General features: G+C 40.1%; 1 long non-coding RNA gene across 2 annotated transcripts; it reads left to right on the top strand.

Annotated features, from left to right (window-relative positions):
• The first annotated feature begins 539 nt into the window (after positions 1-539).
• Positions 540-13,412, top strand: LOC149411224 (uncharacterized). 2 transcript variants are annotated; one of them, XR_016304867.1, is made up of 3 exons: positions 540-644; positions 6,000-6,247; positions 12,985-13,412. It is a non-coding gene; the product is annotated as an uncharacterized LOC149411224 (long non-coding RNA). The 2 variants fall into 2 exon arrangements; XR_016304866.1 differs by lacking the exon at positions 540-644 and adding an exon at positions 3,614-5,466.
• Positions 13,413-13,490: the final 78 nt, after the last annotated feature.

Below are 13,490 nucleotides of genomic sequence, written 5' to 3'. Positions count from 1 at the left end.
AGTGTTATCCTGTATTATCTTATTGTTTTGGTGAAATTAAAGATTTTTAAACATATGTAACCATGAGTTCATGAGGCTGAAAAATGTCGGAATTTTTCGTCGTACTGTCGGACAATCATGTTTTGGAAATTTTCTTCAGTGTTTTTGCAAATTTCTTATCATTTTGGGTTTCTTCTTCTCAGATTAACAAGTTTCATCTTGAGGAAATGCACTGTAAAAGTTTATTTTCTTAGTCAGATGAACCTTGCCCTTGGAAAACATTTCGACATTTTTCTGCTTCAAGGACATTTTTATTTTTATAATAGTTTTTTTGGGCAAGTGAATGAATAGAGTAGGCTGAGAGCAATTATGTTGTCTATGGTCGCATCTTTTTTTAAATGGCCTTGAGTTTCCTCTACCTTGTCTACTGCTCTGCTCCGCACGGTAGGTACTGCTTGTATATCTGTGGTTAAGTACTGTATAATTCTGTTGGATACAAAAAGCCGGAAGATATCGATCTAGAGAGTGGTATATTTATGACAGAAACCATTCCAGCTGTCATCCCATACAACGAGAGTGAATTTTCGATTTACGTAATTAAAAATTAAAATGCTAAAATTAAAAATATCCCAAATGCAGTCAGATTCCTTTTATAGTAAATTAAGGTAAATCAGAAGGTTTTATATATAAATATTTCATATAACCCTTGTCCAGCGATTCCGAATAATTACCTTCATTTAAGATGTAGTGACATTTGTTTAAGAAATGTTTTTAGTGTTGATTTAAATTTAAGTATGTCGGTTATTTGTTTGATGCTACGTGGAAGATTGTTATATACTTTAATGGCCATGTAGTGTGGTCCTTTTTGAAATATAGTTTTGTTTGCTTTTGGGATTAATAAGTTTTCTGTGAACCTTGTAGCGTGTTTATGTGTTGAGTTTTTTTGTGGGAACTTTTCTGGAAATGATCGAACTAACAGGCATAACTCCATTATATAAATGTCCGTCATTGTCAGAAGTTTGAGATTTTTAAAAATTGGTTTACATGAATCCCGGTGAACAGAGTTTGTAAATTTTCATAGGCACCTCTATTGGATGATAAAAACATCTTTGGCGTTTACTGAGTTTTCCCAAAAAATTATTCCGTATTTTATCATTGAGTATACGTATCCATAGTATGCGGTGATTACTGACTCGATGTTTAAGATATTTTTAAGAGTGCTTGCGTATTCTTATTTTGGGCATGATATGATTATTTGTTTTTCGTAAACCATTTATTCTTATTTTTAGTTGGTATATTTTTATATCTTTCTGGATCTTGTTGCTTATTTCTTCAGCTTTTGTGGTTTTCTTTGTAGATGCTGTGTAATTATATTGACGCGTGACAGCTATTTCGCCCTCTGAAGGCATTATCAATCTGTTGGATAAAATTGAGTTTTACAAATTAAACTTGATAACAATCTACATAAGTAAATAAAAATTAATGTTTTTTTTTCGTACCTTATATACTTGGAATAAATAATTACCAAAATTTCGAAGATTGTTTTTATTAGTGCCAGGAGTATTTACGCATTATTTTTGTACGGGAATTAGATACGGAGTCAAATTAAAGACGATTTTTTTATAGCCATAGCAACTAAAATGTTTGTTAATGTTCTTCACCTTATATAAGTGACAGCGGGAAGGAATTCAGGCCAGCCATCAATCGGCAGTTCTACAGTGACCAACCTGTAAGCCATGGACTGCTTTCTGCCACCGAGGCGGCCGGCCGCTATGGCTGGTTCCCCCACGTCGCACCCTGCCGATAATCCACTGCGCCGCTGCACGGGCCTACCATACCTACGCCCCGGCTCTGCACGGACTACGTATAACCATGGACTCCTCGGAATCGGTGTGCCCACCATGGTCATTCCGAGAAAAAAATTACAAACACTGTTCACAACACAGGCTGGGGGCGGCGAACGCGTTACGTCGTACCACTACAGGAATCTCCCTCAAGCAGCACAAGGTGGTGTGAATCCGATCCTGTTTGTTGATGGTCGTAGGAAGGGTTGGTGCCGGTGCCGGTGCCGGTGCCGGTGCCGTTGCATCTGTCTTGGGTTCAGGGGCGAGGTACGCTGGTTTGAGGAGGTCAATGGTCACTTCCTTCTCTTTTGCTAGGATGGTGTACGTCCTTCCATGTCAGCGGACGACTTCATGAGGGCCACTGTACGGTTGTTGTAGTGGACTCACACGTAAAAAAGATAAAATACAAACACTGTTCACAACACAGGCTAGGTAACCATGGTGGGCACCCCGATCCCGAGGAATCCATGGCAATCCGTAGCCGTGCAGAGCCGAGACGTAGGTATGGGAAGTCCGTGTAGCCGCGCAGTGGAAAAAACGCCAAGAGGCGACGAGGGGGAACTGGCCACAGCGGCCGGTCACCTCAGTAGGCAGCAAGCAGTCGCAGTGCTCACAACTTGGTCACTGTAGAACTGCTAATTGATGAACGGTCTGAGTTCCTTACGGCTGCCGCTTACACAATATAATTTATAAGGTGAAGAACGTTCCTGAATATTCTAGTTGCTATGGCTATAAACATTTCCAAACAAACATCTTAGCAACGGCCGCTATGGCCGGTTCTTCCGCGTCGCGCCTTGCCGTTTGACCACCGCTACACGGACCTACCATACCTTCGCCACGGCTTTGCGCGGACTTCGGATTACCATGGACTCTTCGGGATCGAGGTGCCCACCACGGTTACCAAGAAACACACTCGGCTGGTTGAAAACGCGATCGCCGCCCCCAGCCTGTGTTAGTGGACTCTCACGTAAAAAAAAAAATAACAAACACTGTTCACAACACCGGCTGGGGGCGGCGAACGCGTTGCTCAACATGGTAATCCGTAGTCCGCGCAGAGCCGGGGCGTAGGCATGTTAGGTCCGTGTAGCGGAGAAGCGGCAGGTCGCAACGCGGGGGAACCACAATGCTCACATGTTCACTGTACAACTCCTAATTGATGACTGGCCTGAATTCCTTCCCGTTGTCGCTTATATAAGGTGAAGAACTAGTTGCTATGGTTATAAACATTTCCAAACAAACCCCTAGGCAACGGCCGCTATAAAAAATAATCGTTGAGTAGTTTTTTTTGTTGTTTGTTTTTGGGGTGTTATGCCGTGTTGCGCTAACTCCTTCTTTAGCCGAGTAGTTGTTAAAATAACCTGTTTTGGTGATAAGAAGGAACCACTGTAAAAGCGGTGAACGCAACCGCAGGAGGACATAAAACAACAGAGCTACGGCAGAGTGTCATTCGGTGATACGACAGTTTAGACAAGCTATTTCGGCATATTATTGTAGAGGCCGAATTTTAAACTCAGTGATTTGTTACGATGTTTTAATCGCGAGGGAGACATCATACAATGGCTCACTAAAATTGAGCTTCTTTTTAAATTAAAGGAAAAAACAGATATGTCGTCGATCATTCCGATGTTTTTGGAGGGACCTGCCTTTGCTGTATTCAACGTACTTAGTGCAGAAAACAAAAAAGACGACGTCGCAATAAAAAATGAGCTGGTGTGGGCATTTGCGACGAATTCATTTCTGGTCTATGAAGAATTTGTGAGGCGCAGAAGGCATGACGAACCGGTCGATGTATTCATGGCGGATCTGAGGAGGCTGGATAGGCTAGCAGGTGTTACGTCCGATGCTCTCCTGAAGAAGGCATTCATAATAGGAATGCCATTAATGGTGTCACGCGAATTGCGCGCGCTGCCAAAAGTAGAGTCAGTGCAGTTATCAACCATTGTGGACCGTGCTAGAGCTCTGATGGCAGAGCTCGTGGATCAGCTTGTCGTGGCGGTGGCTCAGGGCCGACCGATATTTGCTCCTTCTGACGGAATAAATGTAAATGCAAGACGGCGTTGCTTCAAATGCGGTGGGCCACACATGCCGAAATAGCTTGTAGTCTAAACTGTCTTGTGCACAGTAACGCTCTTGCAGCGACCGCGGAAGTGGGGGGCAGAGGGGGCCAAATGCCCCCCTAAAATCAAATGAGGGGGGGCCGCGCCCCCTCCAATTTCACTACTTGGGTAAAGAAGGATTATCTGTGCTGGTAAAGATTATCTGTATCGTTCACAGTGCTTTTTTTCATAAATGAAAAAGTGTTTGTTGTATTCAAGAAAAATTGTCGAGATAGCATTAGAGCTTTGATTATTTAAATAATCAATACTGCACGTGCATAAGGCGGAAACATTTAGTTTAGATGTAAATGAAATTCTTAGGGAATTTGCTTCAAAGACGGCCGAGAGACGCAACGTTTTTGGTATCGTTCAATGAATGCAATAAAGCAATACTTAAAAAAATAAGTTTTTATTCAGTGAACCTGTTATTTGTTTGACCTAGTCATCTCCGTTTTGTCTTATTTATAACTAGTTGATTGACTGGAGAGGAGACTGAAGGAAGAGGGTGACTAAACAAGTTTGCCCCCCCCCGTCATAGAGTACTTCCGCGGTCCCTGCGCTCTTGTGTAACGCACTGCCGTAAATAACTCATCAAAAAATTATTTGGATTAAAAATTATTCTAGATTAACATATCAAAAATACCTAATTACATTTCTTCTTTAACGCGTTTTTTGTTATTTTCATGCACCAAAGAACAATCATTCGTCTACGCCCTGAGCGCTCCAGCCCTGATCAAGGGCCTCATCACCATGTCAAGGGCCTGTTCCTCTGGCCTTCTATCATCCTGTACATGTGGCCAGCTGACCAGGCAGAGACCTGGAAGAGGTTTTAAGTAAGGAGGCTGCTCCGACAACTTCAAATGGGCAAATTCATCAAACAGTTCACCGAAGACAGCACAAAAGATGACTTCTTCGTCAAAACCGACAAAGACCAGAAAGAAGTAAGGATATTCGACACAGATTGACAAATCGATCGAAACGGCAATCTAATACGACCGATTTCTATCACACAAGATTATCTAGCGAAGTATAGTGAACCAACAAGACTTATTTTTAAAAGCAAAGATCCTGTGACTACAGAAAACCCTGTAAAAGGATCTACGGAAATCCAACTGACTACTACATTAAGTGAAGATACATAATTGAAAGAACTCAATGCAACAACGGAGAATGTAGCCACTCTTGCGCGAAGAGGTAAAAGTAGGGAAGACAGAGGGCAGGCAGTCGACAGAGGAAGGCTTATAACACCAAAGAGACACTGGAAGAAAAGCTGGAGAGACTGTAGCCGTATATTGCGCTAGCTAATTTGCAGAATAGCAAAGTTAGACGAAAGCTATAACTCTTACATTCAACATACCACGTTTTTTGACGAAATTTTGTTCATGGTTTGCATTTGGTATATGGATAATTTGCTTCAGTACTGCAATATCAAATAAGTTTTCTTTCTTCTGCCAACGTTTGGGACAGCGTGACAGCGTTCATCTATTAAACATTTGCCCTGATGATGGACAGTGTGAAGCTGTCTGAAACATTGGCTAAGGAAGGAGGTAGAGTAACACGGCATTATTCCCTTTAAACCAATTTCCAAAATACTTTTAGCCGTGAAAATATCATAATTTTATTAGTTTATTTTTAGGTTTTTAACTGAAAAAGCATTTATTCGAATTTTGCATTTCTAAATTAAGTCCCCAGCGTTGCCCGGGCTTTACACAGAGTTATTCGAAATCAGATGTAGATATAATTTTCTTCTTATGTTGTAAGTGTGCAAAATTTCATCAAGAAGTATCAAAATTCTGCTTTGATTCGAAATCTCATCAACACGGTTGTAGGTTTAATCAAATTGTTGATATGACAAACTGAGCCGAACTCGTATTTTTTTAAGGGGAATACTGCGTAAGAGTCCCAACTGCTCCCCACTGTCTGAATCCAACGAGGCTATCGCATCTCCAAGTGACCCGTATGTTGTCAGGCTGGGGAAAGGTTGGGGAGGGAATGAAAATGGGTTAGAGTGTTAGAGGAATGATGAGATATATAATTTCAGTAATGTCTTTCTCCACTCCATCGTTTGTATTTTTTCCAGATTGCCGAGCGTTCCCCGCGCATCGCGTGTAAGTGTGACGGCATTGCAGAGTGCGCACGTGGTGGTGCGCGTTGCCACCGTTGGGCACGCTGGGCGTGGCAGGGCACTACGGGGCGCGGGGCCCTGTCGGCAGGCAGCCGAAGGCCTGGTCACCCAGTCACCCTGGTCACCCAGCCCAGACTACTGTAGGAGGGACCCCTGTCGCCCTGATGCCTGTTTTATGTACTGAAATAAAATAAAATCAATATGTATGTATACATCTATTTTCATTGTCGAAACGATAACTGAAAAATTACAATGGAGTAAATTGTTAGGAAAGTTTCTTTCTTACATCCGGTAAATTGTGAATTTCCTCCACTTGGTGATCTTCTATCTCTTTCGCTATACCCTTCTCATCTCTCAACCCAACGAAGATTGTGTTAACTCTCTTTAGGTGAGACTGGACCTACCATTGCAATGAGTTGTACTTTTTGCAAGAACTAATATATTTGCGTTAAATTTAATTTGATAAAATATTGATTGGTCACCAAGTATAACTATAAGTACACTTGACAGCAAATGATGCTCGAAGTTGACTCCGAATCTGGTCTATACATTTGCCATTTTAGTTGCATTGCGATCTCTGTCCAGATATTGCTCTGGATTAAGATAATGCAAGATAAGATAATGCTAACACCACGAAACAGGCAGGCCGTGAACCACAATGGGTATTTTTTGTAGTTGGGCATGAAACAATACAAAAATCCTTTAGCAGGGATCTGCAGCACACAAAGGGCACATCTTTTAGGGCTATCGGACTATCATCAAAACATCAAATTCTTCCCTGTGATCTTTCAAAAAAGACCATAAACTTCAGTTTTTCATCGGAAATGATTTTTATCCACAAATCTATATTGTGGTTTAAATCAAAATTAATGCAATTGGATGGAATCTTATTTAGGTACTTCATTTGAGAACAATTGTCCAAGTAATTCATCTCAGGTCCGACACTATAGAAGCCAATGATTCTCCGAGATGAAAATGAGACACTACCTTAAAATTTGAGCGTTGATCACATCGGAACTGCATTTTGATAACCGCACTACTTCACTATAATCCTTTTTTGTAAACAAAAAAATATAGTATTAAAATGATTTAATAATAATATTTTGAAAAGAGTTATTTTTACAGCTGTTATTTTTCACTTCTCTACAAATACCTACTTATAACGTTATAACTATAACTAATTATTTTACGTTCAAAACAACAACTGCATACTGTGTGTTGTAATTTCGAAGCAGTGCGAAAACAAACTTAGAAATTACAACGCTTTTTGATAGTATTGTGGAATCTTCTTTAAAAAAATAAGCTATGCAATTAAACGAAAACAAAGCGAAATTTTGCCATTTATTGAACTTCTAAATTGCAACAAATAAACACAAACTATAAATATTTACATAAACATTTAGGTATCATTAAACCAATTATTATCTTAATATATAAATCACTGATGTCACTGTGTTCATACACGCTAATCTCCTAAACCGCCCAACCGATTTCAATGAATCCTAACCTAAATCCCTACCGTCGCATTTTTTTCTACCGATAATCATAATCTGCTGAAATGATCGATATCAAATGAAACGTCAAAACAATATCTTCGATGGGTGTGACTTGCGCATGAATTCTATGTATGTCAAATGCATTAAATATCCCACAACAGCCCCACCAGATAAAAGGCGGTCTACATAAAATGAGGTCTATATAAAATACTATTTACATAGAAAGTGGACTGTGGCAGGATCACTCAAATAAGATCAGTAACAGTTTTGTTTTTATATTTTTTATCTCTTTTTTTTAATAAAAGTCTTCTTAAAATACTTATTACTTTACCTTTTCAATATATTTTTATATTATTACTAGAACCAAAGATAATTCATGCGAAAACTTACCATGTTAACATCTCAAAGTATTTTTTATAATATGTACCAAATATATTTGATACTACATATCAACAAAAAATGTTCAAGATGTATTGGCATGATTTCAATTTAATACTCTTTGAATATACAAGTCAAAAATGTGTATATTCTCTGTGTGCCTTATATAACAACAAATATGGGTTATGTATAATACATCAATGGGTAATAGGCATAAAAATCGCTTGGCAAATGGAGTCTAGATACGGTCGGTTTTAGGGCAAAAACGGTTTTGATTTATTTTGAAAGAAAGAAAAAAGTTAATTAATGGAAACTGTCATAGATTAAATTGTTTAATCATTAACTAACTAAGTTGCTTAGTCATTTACTAAATTATTAAATTAAAATTCCAGAAAGTTAATTCTATTACATACAAAATCCTATTCAAAATATTCTGCTACCTATCTTAATACCTAATATTAAAAAAGTTTAATATTGTATACATTATTTATGTACATTTAATTACATTACCATCTTCTTCCCCTTGTATAATTCAGGTCAGGGACCTATCCTTTGATAAGGTGGCTGGCTGTTCTGTCTTTAGCAGTCACCGTCCTTTGCAGACACAGCCTATCCTCGCGCATCCTCATTATAATTATGGTGAAACTAAATAAGAAGTTTTACTTTCCGACCCCTTGGAAAACCTTATAAGAGAGTTTGTACAGAAAAATAAAAACATACATTTTAAAATTAAAGTTATTTATTAAAGTACCAACAGATCACGGTCAAAAAGTCACACTGAGATTGCATTAGTTTTGTTGATGATAGAACTAAAGAGTTGTCTTATATTTCTTAACCACTGGAGCGCCAAGACATTTACTTGAGCACTGGAGATTTTCGTACGTTTGGTTTTGGATTCACCTGCGTTCATTCAAAAATCATACCTCTGATATGAAAACAGGTAAACTGAACTGTTATTTAAAGCCAACAAATTTGCCTATATGGTGGAACCTCTCATTACGAGCTCATAACCTTTTGTTCCGCTAGCACGTTAGTGTTGCGTGTGATCACACATTTTTCCAAACTTGTGTTCAGACATTTTTCGTAATTTTTTTTGTGCAAAGTTTAATAACCCTTGCAAAAATGTCCCTGAAGAAAAGACCAAAAGAAGACAGCTATAAGAGAGTAAAATTAACTGTAGTGTAACACCCATATGGCCAGGAATGGGGCGCGTCAAGGAGAAGAAGAAGAAGATGACTTTTCGAGAGGGATGTTTTGCTTATCTATGGACTTCCGGCGAGTGGAGAAGGGAAGAAGGCTGAATTATAAAAACACTGTGAGAGATACTGCAGAATAAACAGTTTAATCCAAAAGTATACAGACTATTATTGACTTTACCCCGCTGGATAAGTAGTGGTTGTTACAATTCAGAAGTGGGATTGGAATAAATGTGCCGTGAAGTATAGTGAATTCTGAAATTAGTGTTTTCAAAGTTCGTAACATCGCGTCCGTCGCCATCGTTTTTATTGTTCGTTTGCGTAATGTCGGGAATCGGAAAAGGTGTCCTCCTCAACAAAGGCTACAAGGCAAAGAGAGACGTGCTGAAGAAGTCTACACGAGAATTGATAAAAGAAACGTTGAAGGAAATAATGGATGAGAAAGCAAACAACGACGGCGTCCGCAAAGGTCCGCCATTACGTGTCATGGCGGAGTTAATTCCGCAGTTCAACCCAGAAGACAAGGACTGCCACGTATCGTCGTGGCTTCATAAGATCGAGCAGCTGGGGCTTATCCACGAAGGAACTGGGTAAAACCACATTTGGAGAAATGAAAATAATTACAACCACCGCCCAACCAGTTCATTATAAACCTTATAGACTGTCTTTTAAAGAGCGAGAAATTGTACGGAACAAGGTTGACGACCTCCTGGAAAGCGGAATAATTCGAGAATCTGAATCTGAATACGCAAGTCCCATTATTTTAGTGAAAAAAAAAGACAGGAGACGTCAGATTAGTCGTAGATTACAGAGCCTTGAATGCAATAACGATGAAAGACAGGTACCCAGTAGGAAATATCGAAGATCACATTAACAGAATTTCGGGGAACATGTTCTTCACAAGCCTAGATATGGCACAAGGATATCACCAAATTCCTATAGCTGAAGATTCGATCTCGAAGACTGCATTTGTAACACCGGACGGACAATACTAGTACACTCGGATGGCTTATGGACTTGCTAATGCACCATCCGCATTCGTCAAAACCATTAATAAAGTTTTAGGAAGTCTACGGCACAAGGAAGTACTGGTATTCATGGATGATATTTTGATCCCTTCTCGCACTGAAGAAGAAGGCTTGGTGCTCCTTGAGACCGTACTGGGATTGTTCGATAAAGCCGACCTTCGACTCAACCTGGATAAATGCTTCTTCCTGAAGACGGAGATAGATTACTTAGGGCACCGAATTTCTAAAAATGGCATCAAACCTGGAAAATTTAAAATCAATGCGGTAGCGGATTTTCCCACACCAAAAAATGCCCACGAGATCAGGCAATTTATTGGGCTTGCAAGCTACTTCCGAAAGTTTGTCAAAAATTTCGCAACTATTGCCAGGCCCTTGACTGAACTCACAAAGAAAAACTCTACCTGGGTATGGGGCCGCGATCAGAGTGATTCGCTTGCCTCCTTGAAAGATATACTTACTTCAGACCCGGTTCTGGCACTGTACGACTGCAAGGCTCAGACTGAAATGCACACAGATGCCAGTAAACTGGGCATAGGAGGAATTTTACTTCAAGTTCAAGAAGATTCGGCACTGAAACCTGTTGCATATTTTAGTCGTGTAACTTCCAAGGAAGAGTGTTTCTATCACAGTTACGAGCTGGAGACACTTGCGGTTGTAGAAACCATAAAAAGATTCAAGATTTATCTAACAGGGATACATTTTAAAATAGTAACCGATTGCGTAGCGGTACGCTCTACGTTAGTTAAGAAGGACCTTATCCCCAGGATTGCAAGATGGTGGCTAACGATTCAAGATTTCGATATGGAAATAGAATACAGAGCGGGTGCTAAAATGCATCATGTGGATGCTTTGAGTCGAAATCCCGTTCAACCAGTACAAGTGTCAATGATAAATTCAGCGGATTGGTTCCTATCGCTTCAGTTGCAAGATCAGTCGATAAGTTCCAAAGTCAAGCAACTAAGAAGCGCACAACCAAATAGAGACGTTACCAACAATTTCACATTTAAGGATGGGCGACTTTACAGAAAGACTTTGCATGGAGAGAGGCTTGTGGTGCCTAAAATAGCAAAATGGAATCTTTTGCACAAATGCCATGATGAGATAGGACACCCTGGGCTAAAGAAATGTGAATCTAGGATTAAGGAAAAGTACTGGTTTCCGAAGATGACCAGATTCATAAAGAAATATGTGTAGGGTTGCATTGACTGAGCTTATAAAAAGGGGCAATATGGACGTTTAGAAGGCAAGCTCCACCCCATTGAAAAACCCCTGAAGCCTGGTCACACTGTTCACATAGACCATTTGGGGCCGTTCCCCAAAAGCAGTAAAGGGAATCAATACCTTCTTATGACTGTTGACTCTTTTTCAAAGTTTTTGGTGGCCAAACCATCTCGTAGTGTGGGATCGATTGAAAGCATTAAACTTCTCAAGGAGATATTTGGTGTTGTTGGGTATCCCGTGAGAGTTGTGTCGGATAGAGGACTTGCATTCACCAGCAGGTATTTTAAAGAATTCGTTGACCAAAAACAGATAAAACATGTGATCTGCGCTGTAGCCACACCCAGGGCCAACGGCCAAGTAGAACGTGCTAATCGCACTATTCTGGAGGCTATAAGGACAGGAACAGCCAGTGAAAATACTTGGGACTGTGAAATTCCAGATATCCTGTGGGGAATCAACAACACGGTGAATGTGAGTACTGGATATTCTCCCTTCCAACTGATGTTCGCTTAGAGGGGAAATTTGCTACCCGAACTGGAAGCTGACAATGCAAATAGTGCACAACAAGAGGTCCAATCATTAGAGCTGAGAAGAACGAAGGCAACGGAAAATATGAAGAAGGCAGCTGCAAGGATGAAAAAGTCGTTCGACAAGAGGCGAAAGGCAGCCAGAAAATATCCAAAGGGGGAACTTGTACTCTGGAAAGACAGCTCAACACACTTGGGAAGCTTGAGCAGAAAAATCAAATCTCTGTATGGTGGTCCTTACAAAGTGACCAGAGTTCTAGAAAACGATAGATACAAGATAAGGAGTATTAAGGGTATGCGAGGATACAAAACCTTCAACGCAGTTGTTGCGGTTGACTCCCTCAGGCCATATCGGAGCGCCCCAGCCATGCCGAGCGAGTCTGAATCCAACGACAGTGAAACAGAGACCCAAGACCTGATTGATCTACTGGAAAGCTAGTAGGTAGCAGTTATGTCACGTTGGTGGCGATTGTATGTCACCTTAACTCAGGTGTCGAGCAATATATTTATGTCACGTTGGTGTCGATTGTATGTCACCTTAACTCAGGTGTCGAGCAATACTAATATTTTATGTCACGTTGGTGGCGATTGTATGTCACCTTAACTCAGGTGTCGAGCAATATATTTATGTCACGTTGGTGTCGATTGTATGTCACCTTAACTCAGGTGTCGAGCAATACTAATATTTTATGTCACGTTGGTGGCGATTGTATGTCACCTCAACTCAGGTGTCGAGCAATATATTTATGTCACGTTGGTGTCGATTGTATGTCACCTTAACTCAGGTGTCGAGCAATACTAATACTTTATGTCACGTTGGTGGCGATTGTATGTCACCTTAACTCAGGTGTCAAGCAATACGTACTAATATATTTTATGTCACGTTGGTGGCGATTGTATGTCACCTTAACTCAGGTGTCGAGCAATATATTTTATGTCACGTTGGTGGCGATTGTATGTCACCTTAACTCAGGTGTCGAGCAATATATTTTATGTCACGTTGGTGGCGATTGTATGTCACCTTAACTCAGGTGTCGAGCAATATATTTTATGTCACGTTGGTGGCGAATGGTAATATGGTTACTTGCTTCTAGAACTTCAAGGAGAGGGAGAGTCGTGGGGACACGACAACCAGTCAGGATGGACGAGTGTAACACCCATATGGCCAGGAATGGGGCGCGTCAAGGAGAAGAAGAAGAAGATGACTTTTCGAGAGGGATGTTTTGCTTATCTATGGACTTCCGGCGAGTGGAGAAGGGAAGAAGGTTGAATTATAAAAACACTGTGAGAGATACTGCAGAATAAACAGTTTAATCCAAAAGTATACAGACTATTATTGACTTTACCCCGCTGGATAAGTAGTGGTTGTTACAGTAGAAATAAAATGAAAAATCATTGAAAAGCGAGAACAAGGTGCAAGCGTAGCTGATGTAGCGAGCACATTCAATCGGTCTATATCAATGAATTGCACTATCCTCAAAAACAAGGATAAAATTAAGAAAATAGATGCAACATCACTCTGTTACTCCAGCAGGTTATTTCTAACTTTAAGAATCTCCACTAAAAAACTCTTTTTGTTTTGAAGTGACTGAAGGAACAG

The sequence above is a fragment of the Hesperophylax consimilis genome, chromosome 26 (genome assembly GCF_061612785.1).
Source record: "Hesperophylax consimilis isolate HC1 chromosome 26, BYU_Hcon_1.0, whole genome shotgun sequence".
NCBI lineage: Eukaryota > Metazoa > Arthropoda > Insecta > Trichoptera > Limnephilidae > Hesperophylax > Hesperophylax consimilis.
The sequence above is the reverse complement of the archived record's forward strand: the minus strand, read 5'-3'. Positions and strand labels throughout refer to the sequence as shown.